Source organism: Suricata suricatta, chromosome 1, assembly GCF_006229205.1.
Source record: "Suricata suricatta isolate VVHF042 chromosome 1, meerkat_22Aug2017_6uvM2_HiC, whole genome shotgun sequence".
NCBI lineage: Eukaryota > Metazoa > Chordata > Mammalia > Carnivora > Herpestidae > Suricata > Suricata suricatta.
Window position 1 is genome coordinate 192,783,266 of NC_043700.1, and position 13,254 is coordinate 192,796,519.

The window sequence follows — 13,254 nt, forward strand, 5'->3', positions numbered from 1 at the left end:
GCACTGCGGGCGCTGCGTCCCCGCCGGCGGCCCGGGCTCGTGTCCGCTGCGGCCGGCGCGGGGCTCAGAGCCCTGGACGCGCCTTTGGGGTCCGGGACTGCAAGCTTCGGGCCATCGCAGCGGGCCGGCGGGGGCACTGGGGTCTTGGCTGAGGGCGATGCCGCTCGGGTGGGGTCACGGAGGCGACCAGGGGACATCGAGGCCGCAGTGATACTGACCGACCCGGGGAGCCCACTGCTTCCCACTTTTCTGGATCCGGCTTCCCGCCCTCCGTCCCCCCACGTGGGTGGTCTCTCAGGGTGGGGGTTTCTCCTGGTGGGCCTGCTCAGGGGAGGCTGCAGATCTGTTTGGGAGACCAGGGGCCTGGAGGAGCTCGGGGACCCAAAGGGCTCGTGCTTTGTGGTGTTTGGGGTCGGAGAGTTCTCCAGAGTGCCCGGCTGAAGGCTTAGGATGCCTGCGGTGCACCTTGCTCCGCCTTGGCGTCACCCAGAAGAGGATCCGGCTTCTTCCGAGTCAGGTACTCCCGCTACCAGCCTCCTTGCCTTCTAGCAGCTCCTTATAGGTAGTGGCGTTGGCTTGGTGTGGCCCTGGTGCCTCCTGGCTCCCTGTCGTTTGGGACCTCCCTGTCCTTGGCCATTTTCCACCCGGTCACTGCTCACTGCAGTCTCCCTCAAGGCCGGACTCAGGCCTTCCTGCTGTCCTGTGGGGGTGGCCAGGGGAAGGTGGCAGCCCTGCACAGGGTATCTCTGTATGAGGAATGGCTTTTGTTTGTGTCACCTTTGTCTCAGTTAAGGAAAGATCAAGTCTACTTGTCAAAAGGTCATATCTAGGGTAGCTTTTTAAGGTATGTGCCGGCAGAGGCTGGTCAGGTAACATTCTGGTTGTTTCCAAAAACACTTTTGTCAGGAGTCCGGGTTCCAGTGTGGCTCTGGAGTCGGCCTCATTTCCAGGATCACCTAACTGTTTTCCTGTTGGACAGGGACGAAGAGGAATGGGGGCCCTCTGTTTCATTTAGAACTGCATAGATTCAGTTTAGAGGAAAGTCTTTAAAATGGAAAACAATACTGCCCTTGGGGTTGTGCCCCGGAACGGAGAACGGTGCCCCCGAGTTCCCCTCTCCACCGGGCAGCTGCCCTTGCAAGGCGGCTCCAGGGGCCGACCCGGGCCCGGTGCACCGCGGGCAGCTAGCCAGTCATAATGGCGCAGCCCAGAGCTGTCCGCTGGAGGAGAAGGCAGGGCTGGTGCTTCCGCCGTCTCAGGTCACGTTTTCTGGTATTTGTCCTTGAGCCTTGGAGTCGAGACACGTGTCCATCTGAGATCTCTGTGTGGCCGTGGCCTGGTGCCCTGCAGTCAGGCTGAAGTTGCGAGGTCTCTTGTTTGAATTCTGTCTTTGGAGTTAAATATGTTGATTGTTCGAAGGGTTGGAGTAGCTTTTCATTTTTCATTTTTCAAACCGAAAACTCAGACTTTTGTCTTGGATTGTGAATAGAATTGTATGTTCCCCTTACCTGTCCAATTTAATCCATTTGGGACAAGTGAGCACAGAGTCAGTCCAGGAAGATTCCGGGCTGCAGGACCAGAGGTGAGAGTTAGCTGCGGGGGGATGGGTCTGGGGGAGACGGTTGCCTGCAGTTGCAATTTTTTTTCTACTTTCGTATTTAGATAGACACACAATTCAGACTGCATTCTTGATTTAATCCCCGCTTTGGTCTAAAACTGGACGCCACGCTTCTTGTTCATTACAGTGCAGTGGATAATATTCTGGAGCCAAAAATATTCATTGTTCTTGCAGTTCTAAAAAGCATTCAGAAATGCTTTAAAACTTTCTGACAAGTAAGATTTTGGGTATCTGAATCAGTAATAACCACGTCAGTTGGGTTAAAGAAACCCCTGATGTATAACATAGTGGTTTAATGTTGAAATGACATTCCCTCTGTCTCGTGTTGCCATTTATTTTCTTCAAGGCCATCTTTTAAACACTATCATGTTTTTCATGTAAAGCATTCAGGATCCGTCAGCATTATCCGGACTGTGAAAGCTGGATGGGAAAGGAATGTGTGGGAAAGCTTATCAGCTTGTCCTTTGTGATGTTGGTGACACGCTTTTTTGGCTTTTGTTTAGGGAAAGTCCTTCCAAGAAAGGGTGAACTTTAAAGAGGTGAAACCTTTTGGAATAGTTGGTGTCTTCATTTGAAAAAAAGTATTAGTACTTGTGTTTCTTGCTGGGTCATAGCTTTCTTGTTGACGCCGGGGCACTGCCTAAAGGGCGCAATCCTGGCGTAGTGGAAGAGGGCTCCGGGGGACCAGGCCCAGCCCAGATATCCCGGTGTCATTAAAGAACATCCCAATGATGGTACAGGTCAAGTTTGTGTTTTCCATCTTCGAGGAAGAACTGATGGGTGGGTAGGTGATACTGTCCCCTGGATGGGCACTACCATGCTCAGCCCTGCACCCCCAAACCACGCCCGGGGGGTGGGCCATTAACATTCCTCACAAATACAGTACTTTAGTGACCGATGTTTGCCTGGGAATGGTCAGCATCCTGGGCTCAGGGCAGAGATGAAATGGCTTCTCAGAAGCCCAGGTAAAAAGCGTGTGCGCTTTTTGTAAGCAGGACCCTTGGGGCTTTGCGGAGTCCACCTGAGTGTGCCCCCAGACAGGGCGTTTGCAGCTTAACCCAGTGTCAGCGGACCAGGGGGTCTAGAGCCCTGTCCATGGTCCCTCCTGGTTTCCAGGGTCCCAGGCCCCCTGTTCATGGCCTGAGCCCTCTGTTCCTTGACCACCTGGCGGGGGGGCAGGGAGCAGGACCCTGGGAACGCAGTAGCAGGTAGGAGCTGGTAAGGTATTGAATCAGCAGGGCCTGGGGCTGGGGGAAGGGCCTGGGTTTGTGTCTGCACGGCCCCCGGCGCAGCAGGCCATCGCAGACCCCGGGCCGCGGGAGGGCTTGTGCTGGAGGCCGGTGAGGTGCAGAGGCTTCCCTCAGCCTGGGTCCTGCTGTCCCCGGGTCGAGAGGGTGGTCTCAGCACGTGCCCCAATTCCCCTGCTCTGCTTGCCTGGGAAGTGAGCTGCTGACCTTCCCTGCTATGCTGGACTGGCGGGCCCAGCACAGACACTATTTCAGGAGCTTGGGGTTTCAGTGAACTTCTAGCCAGGCTGCGTTTCCAGCTGGGACGCTCTGAGGGCCCAGCTGCAGCCACGGCCATCCTTGGAGGGACACACTCCTCTCTGAGGTGAGCTGCTGGAAAGGCAGTGTTCCGGAAGCCTGGCCACACAGGCTGTGCCGGGGGCCGAGCTCCCTCTGCCAGCAGGTGCCGGCCTGGAGGGGGCTCGCGGAGTCCTGGGAAGGCTGCTCGGCAGTGCTGAGTCACAGCAGGCTGGGCTGGCCCACACACCGTCTCTGTCATCCCTGGGTTCACAAGGCACAGGGCCCCTCCCTCCCCGCTGCCCCGTCTGCCACCCCTCCCGCGGGGCTTTCCTTCTGACGCATCAGCACCTGGAGGCTGTGGGCAAAGGGAGGCTGAGATGCCCCCTCCCTGAAGGCAGTTTACAGAGCCCACCCGGCTGGGTCGGGGGTGACTCAGTGGGAGGCGTTGCTGTGTCTGTGTGTGGCCTCAGCGCTCAGCCCTGAGCTACTGGCGTTGGCAGGACCAGGGAGAGGCTGAGTGGCTAACGGATGGTGAGTGTCCGTTTCTGTGCCAACTCTGATGTCATCGCTTAGCGTCTGCACTTTACGATCAGAGCGGCGGACTAGCGGGAAGTGTTCCCGATGGTTTCTGTTAGACGGGCCAGTCACGGACAGGGAGTCTTGAGCTTTGCCTAATTGATCTCCGGTCTCGGAGTCCAGCAGGCGGTGGCATTGGGGGGTGGAGCCGGGGTCAGCGAACTGCACCCCCTCCGAATGGGAGGCCTGTTCGGTAATTTCATCCCACTTTAAGAAGGGTGGGTAATTTCAGGATGCTTTAACTCTTCTCCTAAAGCTGCTGGGAATTCCCAGAACAAAAGGTACGCTTCTTCTAAGTGTGTGAAAATGCACTCCTAACGGCCTGTAGATGACTCAGCGGTCATTTGCGATGTCTGGTGGCAGAGCCATGGTTTTATCTTGTTTGGGCCGACAGCGCTGGGTAGCCACGGCTCCTAAGTGACGTGCCCCTGTCCCCAGCAAGGGGGGCGCCGGTGAGCAGGGTCTCCCCGGGCTGTCCTTACTGCCCACTCTGGCAAAAATAGTGACGAAGCTGCAGACAGGGCAGCCAGCACTGGGGCCTGAGCGGGATCCTCCCCCCTCTCCCTGCCCGGCCCTGCGCCTCAGTTTCCCTGTTTGTCAGGTGGGGGGAAGGGACGTGCTCCGTGGAATTTGGCCATCTCTGTCAGGAGCTCCGACAAATGGCCACTGTCCGGGCCGTGGCGCTCTTGGGTTCGGACTTAATACAGACCACGAACAGCGCATTGCATGGAGCCTCAGGGGTCGCTGAGGCCTTCCAGTCCCTTCCAGGTCATTTTGATAGTGAAAGTATCTTTTTTATTTTCAGTTACTTATTTCTGAGAGAGAGAGAGAGAGGGAGGGGCAGAGAGAGAGGGAGAGAGAATCCCAAGCAGGCTCTGTGTTGTCAGCACAGAGCCTGATGTGGGGCTCGAACTGTGAGATCATGACCTGAGCCGAGATCGAGAGTCAGACGCTCAGCCGACTGAGCCCCCAGGCGCCCTGAGAGTGAGAGTATCTTAAAAGGGCCCCCCCCCCCTCCTTCTGTGGCATGTCCGGTACTGGGTTGATGGGAACAGGCCTGACTCAGGGCACTTCAGGCATTAGAGATAATGCCAGCGATGGGTAAGACTGGCGCTGCCCCCTGTGCCCTCCCCGGGCCCGCCGCCTGTGCCCCCTCCCCGCGCTGGAGGCTCAGGATCCAGGCGAGGACCCCAGAGCCATGCGGCGGCCAGGGCGGAGGGGGTGGATCCTTAGCAGCCCTGAGGTTGTGGGGATGCTGGCGGACATTTGCTGTGCCTGTTCTACAAACGAGCTCACAGGGACAAGACGTTAACTTGTTGGAACCTTCACAGCCACGAGGAGGGAAAGCTTGATTTGAACTCAGTCTGTTGGGCCCCCGAGCGCGCCGCCCTGGACTCTGTCCTGTCTCCTGCGGGAAGGACCTGAAGCTGTCATCAGCATTTACATGAGTCCCGTTTGTGAAACAATTGCTTTTGTACTTTTCACAGTTGGAATGAAAAGAAACTTAGATATTGATGGGCAATTTAAGTGTTTGAAGGAAGAAGACAAAAATGAATGGATTCTTTTCTCTTACTGATCTGAATAGAGAAAGCAGCAGCAGAAGAGCCGCTTCATATTATGGTGATTTGTGGAGAGCAGTGGGTCAGATGAATGGGAGGCTCTTTCTTTCTTACAGTAAGTATTTTGAAGCTCTTCCATTTCTCTTGTTTTGTGCAGGGTGCAGGCAGGGGAGTGTTGGGGGCCCTTCAGGTGGGGCCCTACCTCTTCCGTGGTGTCTTTGGGGCAGCTGTTTTTTGGGTGTTTAGTTTTTGAGAGTGTTTCCTGTTGTTTTTTAAGGATATTATAATTACAAAAAGAAGTTTAAAAGTGGAATCAACTACTTCAGTGTTGGGTACATTGTTTTTTTTTTGAGACAGAGCAAGAGTGAGCGAGCTGGGGAGGGCACAGAGAGAGAGGGACGGAGGATCTGAAGCTGGCTCTGAGCTGTCAGCACAGAGCCCGACAATGGGCTTGAACTCGTGAACTCCGAGATCATGACCTGAGCCGAAGTCGGACACTCAACGGACTGAGCCACCCAGGCGCCCCCAATGTCCGCTACATCTAAGAATCATATCCAGATGTTTATAGCAACATTATGCGTAACAGCCAGAAGTCGGAAGTGGCCCAAATGTCCAGCAACAGCTAATAAGGAAGTGAAGTGTGGTCCGGCCACACAATGGACTACTATTCAGCCAGGAAAAGGAAGTAACTTCAGGTTATAATATAGATGAGTCTTCAAATCATCACGCAACATGTGGAGGAGCCAGACACAAAAGGACACGTACCGTATGATTCCACACAGCGCTAAAGCAGATAGTTAATTGTGTCTTAGGTGAATTCCGCCTCAATAAAAAAAGGAATTTGGCCGTTTTTGAGAGGTTTTTTTTTGAGAATTGTAGCATTTTTGGAGATAATCAAGGGATCCTTGCTGGAAGGTCAAGAGGTGCTCAGGATCCCGTGTCCTGAGGGGCTTGGTGCGGTGAGGCTCTTTGATGCCACCCCTGCCAGCCCCCCCACCACCTGGAGCCACTTGGCCCGGGGGTCTCGTTGCCCCTGGAGGTGACCCGCGTACCCCTGCTCCGAGCCTGTCCTCTGAGCCCTGCTGGACCTGTTCTGGGGCTTCTGGAAGGCAGCAGCGAGGGGTGCTGTGTGCAGATTTCTGAGACCAAACCGCAGCCCCTGGAGCTGCCCGAGGAGAGCCTGCCCTATTGTGTCATGTGCGGCCCTGGCACCGGGCGGGGCTGCTTCAGGGCTGTCGGGCAGGCCGGCCAGGGGAGCTGGGGTTCGAGGGACAGACGCAGTCAACAGAGAGAGTGGGGAAGCCCCACCAGGATGTGTGAGTGTGAGAGAGAGAGAGAGAGAGAGAGAGAGAGAGAGAGTGTGTGTGTGTGAGAGAGAGAGAGAGAGAGAGAGAGAGAGAGAGAGAGAGAGAGAGTGTGTGTGTGTGTGTGTGTGTGTGAGAGAGAGAGAGAGAGAGAGAGAGAGAGGGAGGTGCTGGGAGGGGCAGGGGACTGGGTGCAGGTCACTGTGCATGATGACGGTCATGATGGGATCAGATCCCTGTTCTGGGGTCCCTCCGGGTCTGCGGGGGGAGGGAGTAGATTCAGGGGGGAGAACGGGCAGCCGGGGCTGGGGACAGAGACCTGGCGGAGGCTCACGTAAAGTGACGGCAGCCTGGACTCTGGGACGGAGAGGCCTGGCCGGGAGGTTGAGGGCTGGGCGTGAGGGGAGGGCCAGTGGGCAAGGGGTCTGGGAGCTTAGGTGGGAACCGTGACGTTTGGGGTGCCTGTGGAATGTCCATGTGGACAGGGGACCTGAGTTCCACGCGGTGGGTCTGGTGAGGGGGGACCCCCACTGCAGGTGCCCAAAATGCAGAATTGCAAGTGCTGAGCTGGCCCCAGGGCTGAGAGCCAGAAGTCACCCCATTTTGTGGGCCACACGTGGGTGGGGCTCCTCTCTCCTTCTGTGCCCTCCGTCAGCTAGGTCCTTCTGCGTGGCCTCCCATCCCCCAAGAGGCTGAGGGTGGGGGGTCTGCACGGTGGTGGCGGTGCCCAGCGGGAGTGGCCGGGCCTCCCGAGGCTCAGCCCTGAAGTCGCGGGCATCTCCTGCACCTCTTGGAGGGTTAGCTGCGTTCAGGATGGGCTGGTGCCTGGGGATGCTTCTTGGTGGTGGCGGGGGGATGGTGTGGGGGGATGGTGGCAGGGAAGCATGGAGCCAGGGCAGGGGCGGGTAAGAGGGGCTCGCACAGGAAGCCGAGCCCTGGGAGACGGGCGGCTGCACTGTCACGGGGGTGCCCGGTGGAGTCAAGCTCGCCTGCCCTGAGGGGCCCTCCTGCCTCTGACCTGGGATAACAGCTCACGAGAATGAGGTGTGGGCATGGGAAGCACACGGCGACGCCAGGAGCCCACGGAACTCCCAGGGGTGAGAGGGAGAGTTGTTGAATTAAAAATGAAAAACCAGCCAACCTCATGCAGGGGTGAGGCGATCACTCTGAGGTTCGAGAAGTTCACGGGCGGGCAGGGAGGCTGGGATGAAGGTCAAGGTGCATCTGATGGGATTGGGGGTGGCGGCAGGGAGCGAGGTGCCGGCCCGGACTCCAGGCCTGGGTTGGGGGGCGGGGGGGCTCTGGGCTTGCGAGGCTGGCTCTGCACAGGGGGTGGGATGGAGACAGTTTTAGATGAAGACAGAAGTGTAGCCGCCCCCAAATCCTTGCTGCACAAGTACTGGGAAATGTATTCCAGAAGGAAAATCAGAGTCAGAGGAGGGCGTGGGAGGCAAGGAGCTCACGGCACGTCCGTCGATGCAGCAGTTACCCCGCGGAACGACAAGAAGCAGGGGTTTGGGCAAGAGTAGCCCCAAAACTAGGGGACTGGACATACTGTCCAGGAGCACCTGGGGGGCGTAGTCCTTGATGGTTCTGGAGGACGTGCAAGGCGAGGGTGACGTCAGACCACGAGTTAAGCATGTGCGTGAGCCCCGGGTGAGCGCCAGCCTGCTACTTACAGAATGAGGAACTTCCAGAGCCGGAGAGGGACGTGCAGGAGTGAAGATGCAGACAGTCCAGTCGCAGCTGGAAGGAGGGGCTGAGGGCAGCGAAGCAAAAGCACAGTATATAAAAAGCAGACAGTGAAGCCGTGGAAATAATCAAATAATCGCGTATCTATCAGCAGTCTCAGGAGATGCAAACGGGGCGAACCTGCGGTCAGAGGCAGGTGTGTGCGCAGATAAGGTGCCCGCAGAGCCACTCCGCAGGGGGGCTGGAGGGGAGGGCACAGAAAGGCACGCAGGCGATCAGCAAGAGCAAGGAAGGGACTCCAGCAGCTGGAGGGGCAGAGGCGGCAGTGGGCCTCCGCCCGCCCTGGGGGCCTGGGGGCGGCTCTCAGAGGAAGGCCTTACTGCAGAGCCTTCGGGGGAGGGAAACAGGCAGGAGAGGGGGAGGCCAGGTCTTGATGCAGACTCAGCGAAGGCCTCCGCGGACCCCTGAGGCCTTGCGAGCTGGGATGGTCCTTCAGGGTGGCCTTGAGCTGGGCGGTGCGTGGGCCCTTTCCACTGAGTTGGGCAGGTCATGGTCAGGGCTGCCCATGGAGGGGCCCGTCCTCAGCGGGGGTGGTCCCAGGCTGCTGGGGGCTGCCAGCTCCCAGGGGATGAGCTTTCAGGGGGAGTCACCGAGCCCCGCCCCCCATCTTCCTCAGCTGCCTCCTGCTGGTGTTGACCACGCCGTCCTCTTTACACCGAGAGCCCCTGGAAGAAGGCCCACGGCTTGGGTGACAGCTGCCTTGCTCAGTACGCATTTGTCAGGTGGGCTGTCCGGCGTCCTGCGGTTGGAGGTGGGTTTGAGTCCATGCACAGAAAGCCCCCACGCCGTTCGAGGAGGAGGTGTCACACGCCTGCTAGGACCCTTCCAGCCAGGACATTCCGCCCACTGGGTGTCTGTCACGTTCTGTGGCCTGGGCTTCAGCTTTGAGAGGAAGGCATGATGGGCAGCCGCGCGTCCTGGGGTAGACCGTGTTCTGGTGGCCTCATCCTCGCGGATTCCCTGCTGCTGTACCCATGAGCCCCCGGGAGCCTCTCTGCTGTTGGGAGAGGTCTGCCCACCTGGAGCCCGGCATTGGCTCGGGACTGAGTGCAGATGAGCCGGGGACTTGGGCTCAGCAGCAGGGACCACAGCTCTGGGTCTCCTCACCTTTTAGCTGAACGAGGCTGTGGGGAGACACGAGAGCTGGCTTCCTGCCCCCCTGCAGCCGAGCCCTGCCCCCTTCTGCCCCCCTGCAGCCGAGCCCTACCCCCCTGCACCCCTGCAGATGGCCACCCGAGGGCCCTGGGACTGGGCCTGGTGGGACAGACTGACTCGGCTCCAGAGAGCCCAGCAGTCAGGCATGCAGGGACCTGGCTCCAGGACCGTGGCCGCTGGCCCCTTCCATACTCCCCCTGCGTCGCTGGCCAAGGACACTTGCGGGTGCCAGAGTGCGGTGGGTAGTTTCCCGGGGCTGGATGCTCCCAGACTGGGAACCGGCGCCCCTGAGAGCCCCTGGCCGCAGGTGCTCCACAGAGAGCCTGTGTCTAGACCTCCGTCATTTGGCCCCAGGGACGGGGCTCCGCAAAATCTGGGGGCACCAGGGTCTGTGAACTGCCTCAGCGAGGGCCAGCAAGAAAGCATGTGGACCCCTGGAGGGGGCGTTTGCCAGGCTGAGGAGGGGCTGCCAGCGAGCTCACTTGTCACAGACAGGGAAGGACCTGGGGGGGAGGTGCATAGAACCGAAGGGCACCTGGGGACAATGCTCCCTGGCATCCGCTGTCCCACCCCCCGAGCCCGGTGCTGTGGCTGGACCCGAGATCGTGCAGCCGCTTTAGTGGACGTCTTGAGACTGTTGGGGGAGGACCCGAGAGGCCACGTGGGGGCAAGCAACGGGCCGAGTGGTGCGGGTCTCAGGGTGACCGCCTGGCCTGCTGGCCTCTGCCCCCTGCCCCAGAACACGGGGTCAGGCCTGACCTGCCGCCCAGCATGACAGCTCAGTCCCAGAGAGGCTGGCGTGGCTGCGCCCCCCTGCGCTCGGTGCCCCGTCCGGGTTCTGGTCACGGGGTGGATGTGCAGCCTCTAACAGGTGTCTGAACTCTGAGGGGGTCTGGTCTACTCAGACTTGGTCCGATTGTTGTGCTCTGGATTGTTCTAAAGTAGTCAGGGACTGTGGCGTTAGAAGCCCACCTTACCATGTGGACAAAAGCCAAAAGGCAATTGGCCATGTCAGACATGAGATGTCACTCGTGTTCTGTGCACAGTGTGGCCTGGGGCGGCATGTGGCTTCTCCCTCAGACTCAGACACATGCCCGGGGCCCCGCCCTGCTGTCTGCAGCCTGCCTCGGGCCTTTCCCAAGGATGTGCTGTGGGCAGGGCCCATTAGCTTTGTTGTTGTGTATATATACATATATATGTATATATATTATAAGTTTGTTTATTTAGAGAGGGAAAGTGTGTGAGCACAACAAAGAGGGAGGGGGAGAGAGAGAGAGAGAGCGCATCCCGAGCAGGCGCTGTGCTGTCAGTGCAGAGCCCACCCCCCCTGGGGCTCAGTCCCACAAACTGAGATCACAACCCAAGCAGAGGTCAAGAGTCAGATGCTTCACTGACTGCACCGCCCAGGAGCCCTTACGTGTGTCGTTTCTTAAAAAATTAGGTGACGTTCACATAACGCACAGTTTACCGTTTGCCACGAACAGCTGGTGGCATTCGTGCACCCAGGTGCGTGGGAGGGGCCGTGCCCACTGTGCAGCCGCCCCCACTCTCCGCCTCCCGCCCCAGAGACCTCTAAGCCCTGGTCTCTCTGTGCATTTCTGTTCTGGGCATTTCACACATAGGGGACCCTACAACACGGGGCCCTCGGCGGCCGGCTCGCCCACCTTGCAGCAGCCTCGGAGGGACGCGTAGCATTCCGCTGTACGGATGGGCTGCCTCGTGTCTGCCCGGTCACCGTCTGCGGACTCTTGGCTGGGTCTCCTGGGCCTCTGTGAATAAGGCTGCTGGAGACACTCACGTACACGTTTGCCTGTGGGCACGTGTTTCCTTCTGTTGTGTGGACACACGGGAAGAGAGTTTCTGGGTCACGTGGGAACTTTACGGCTAACTTTTTGGCGGTCCACTGAACTGTTTTCCCTGTTGTGGTTCTTGACCGACGGAGGGTGGGTCATGGAGGAGGGTGGGACCTGCGTGAGCCACGAGGCGCCTGGACGGGGGACCTACGGCTGCCCAGCCCGGGTGCGATGGCTCGGGGCCGGCCCAGCCCTGGTGAGCAGGGTGTCCCAGCGGCGTCCCTGTTTGGGAACCGAAACAGACTCCTCGAGATCAGAGGCGTGGGCGGGCCTTCCAGGGTGGCTCCGGACCCCCGCCCGCGCTCGCCGGGAGCCGCGCTCTGGGCCTCCTCCTGGGACCGCATGGCGGGGTCGACCTTGCTCTGCGTGATTGTGTCTTTCTCACGGGCTCTCATTTCCACGCCCCCTGGTTGGGAGCCGTGATCCCGGGCGGCACACGGAGAGGGCGCGCCGTGTCCAGTGTGTGAGGAGCCTGAGAAGCCCGTGACGGCGCGGCCTCTCCTCACCCGCGCTCGGCCCGCCGGCCGCAGGGGCCTCCTGAGTGCGGTCCCCTTCCCCGGGTGGGAAGCCTCCTGTGGGTGTTAGCCGACGGGTGCAGGCCTGGCCACCGGCTCGGCCCCCTGAGCGGCCACTCGATTTCTCGATGAGAGGCTGATGGATGGTAACGTGAGCATCAGCTATGGAAACAGTAGATCTCGGTAAATAGAGCTGGAAATTTGCTACCATTTTTAACATTCTCTCCTAACCTTCTCCACTGACATTTGTTAAGGCCTTTCTACCTGCTCGCTCTGTCCCCGCGGCTCAGTGGCGTCCTCCCGTGGCCGCCACGCAGCTGGCCGTGGAGGGGGCAGAGGGGCGTCGTGGAGCAGGCTGGCCGCAGCATTTCATCGGCTTGCTGCCCTGTCAGGAGTTTGGGGGCGGTAGCCAGGCAGGGGCTGCAGAGAGAGCCCTACCTCTGCTCCCGGAAGGGGAGGGGTGGGAGTGAGGGCAGTGCCCCACAGACAGGAGGCTCCGGGCGGCCCTTCCAGGTCGAAGCCCCTGAAGCCGCTGTTGCCTTGCTGAAGACAGGGGGGAGGGGAAGGGGGCCCGCCCTGCCGGCCTGGGATGTGGACCCCTGCTCTGCCTCGGCCCTGTGGCTGGTTGTCTGTGTGTCCTCCCCTTGGGAGGCTGGTTGTCGACCTTGGGGGCTCACGCCTGCTGCCCCCACCCCTGTCACAGGCGCGGAACATTCCAGCATCACTGGTCACACCTGTGAGCTGGGCAAGCCCCTCCTCCAGGGTCTGACACGGGGCTTCAAAAGCTGGTAGCGTTTCCTGAGCAGCAGCCTGTGCGACCTCGATGCACTTGTCTGTGTCTTTTGAGAGAGGAGACAGAGCCAGGGAGGCCACAGAGGCCTTTCTCATCAGGTGGCGGCAGGGGGAGGGTCGGGCCCCACCCTGGACCCGTGTGGGCTTTGGAGCTGGTTTGGGAAGAGGCCCGTGGAAGCTGGGACAGACCGGACCCTGTACCCATGGGACCTCAGAGCCTTACAGCTGGGGCCTCGGAGGGGGCCAGGGCCGAGGGGCAGCGGGCGGGAGCAGGACATCAGCCGTGGCGCTCGTTTAGTTCCAGGTTCCTAGCTACCGCGGCTCAAACACAACGCCTGAGCCAAGGTCCCTCTGAGGACTCCCCCTGAGCGCTCTTCCTTGGCCTTGAACCCACAGAGGCTCTCATGAGGGATGCTGGGTGAGGCCGCGGTTAGTGGAAACCTGGAAACCACCTGTACTGCTTAGAAGGTTCTGGACACTTTGCCCCAAGCTGTAGGGCCTGTGGCAGTGTGAGGGTGTGTTGCTGTGAGGGTGTGACCCGGGGCGTGTGGCCTGGACCCGGGGCTCGTGCACAGTTCTGCAGGTGCGGCTGCCTCTGGGGGTT

At 59.6% G+C, this 13,254-nt stretch overlaps 1 protein-coding gene across 1 annotated transcript in view; it reads left to right on the forward strand.

Annotated features, from left to right (window-relative positions):
* The first annotated feature begins 219 nt into the window (after positions 1 to 219).
* Positions 220 to 13,254, forward strand: part of ZFYVE28 (zinc finger FYVE-type containing 28) — a 99,064-nt gene continuing 86,029 nt past the window's right edge. Inside the window, exon 1 of the mRNA XM_029949471.1 lies at positions 220 to 517. The gene's annotated coding sequence lies outside the window, so the exon portion shown is untranslated. The remainder of the gene's footprint in view (positions 518 to 13,254) is intronic.